The sequence below is a fragment of the Egretta garzetta genome, unplaced genomic scaffold, assembly GCF_000687185.1.
Source record: "Egretta garzetta isolate BGI_Z169 unplaced genomic scaffold, ASM68718v1 scaffold773, whole genome shotgun sequence".
NCBI lineage: Eukaryota > Metazoa > Chordata > Aves > Pelecaniformes > Ardeidae > Egretta > Egretta garzetta.
In genome coordinates, this window is record NW_009259273.1 from 110,882 (window position 1) to 112,260 (window position 1,379).

Genomic DNA, 1,379 nt, shown 5'->3' on the forward strand with positions numbered 1-1,379 from the left:
ACTTGGTGCCTTCAGTCCTCAAGGCCCTTCCCACTATACAACCCGGGGGGATGCGAAGGCACACACGTTATGGGCTGCTTTATGAAATTCGGTAGGAAATAAAGCAAACCTCTGGGCACACCCGCCTGTGTTTCGTGTGTCGTGGGGGATTCTTTGACTTTTAAAAGGAGCAACAGAGCACCGAAGCCTGGTATCAGGGGGCAAGACACAGACTTGCAATCTCTGCCCCGCCGCTGGATTTATTTGTAACACCGGGTTTAGTTAGCAGACAAATGGCTACTCAGCAGCCCTCCTCCTCCCCTCACGCTTCTTCTGCTCTTATGCCACTATCCCACACCATCATCACCATCCCTTTTCTGTCGATTTTCGAACAATGCCTAATTCTATTATTCGGAATGATTTCCCACCGGGCGGTAGTTTATTTCTGTCATCAAATCTCTGATGAAATCTTTAGACATGAAATATTTAGCCCGATACCAACAAATCGCACATAGTGTTAACGTGTCACAAGCTGCCTGGAGACAGCATTAGGCTGTAATTTGAAAGCGAGTGAAGTGATAATGCCATGCGCACTGCTTTTGTGAGCGTGCATTAATGCATCTTTTGCCAGGGCTCGTCATTGACAGCAAATCGACTGCCACTAATAGTATGCGGAAGGGTGGCAAAATTGGGGGTGATGCAGAAAATAAAGCATATTGACCAGCCAACTGCAGCGCCTCAGTAGCCTTTAATCTATTATTGCCCTTGATGGGGATGTTTTAATGCAACTTTACTGTCAATCGCATTTATAGTCGCACACTCTGCCTGCTGGGGAGCACTGTGAAAATGGCAGAACTTGGATCATGCTGTTGCTTAGAGCTCATAGTTATTGATCGTGGCCGGGCTCAGGAGTCTGGGTTATAATTATTTCATTAAACCGTTTAATGGTTATCAAATATGAACCCTTCTACCATTCCATTTAGGAAATGCAGTGAGCTTTAAGTTTTATTGCTAATCCATGTTGATCTTATTTTTCTTAAATTGTCTGATGCTCCCAAGTGGTGGCTGTTCCCCTGCCAAGGCTCTCTGCATATTGATCCCGGGAGAGCCGCTCCCAGCGACACCGGCCTCTCACGTGGCACGGGGAGGTGGGATTATATGGGAGTGAGCCTGCCTTAACAGGTAATCCCAAATAATAACTGGACACCCTGGTCCCCTCTCTGACCTGTTTTTGCCATGGCAGAGTCACACCCAGTTTACTGGTAGGGGAGCTAGAAAAGCTAGAAAATCTGCTTTATTCTGCCAGCCCTGTCTGGGGGCAGAAGACTCTCAATCGCTTCCCTTGTGGAAGACATTCCGTGCCTCAGTTTCCTGTGCCTCAGTTTCCCATTTGTCTAATA

General features: G+C 47.1%; 1 protein-coding gene across 1 annotated transcript in view; it reads left to right on the forward strand.

Annotated features, from left to right (window-relative positions):
* BSX (brain specific homeobox) overlaps nt 1–1,379 on the forward strand; it is a 35,399-nt gene that overhangs the window by 4,631 nt on the left and 29,389 nt on the right. The gene's annotated exons all lie outside the window — the stretch shown is intronic.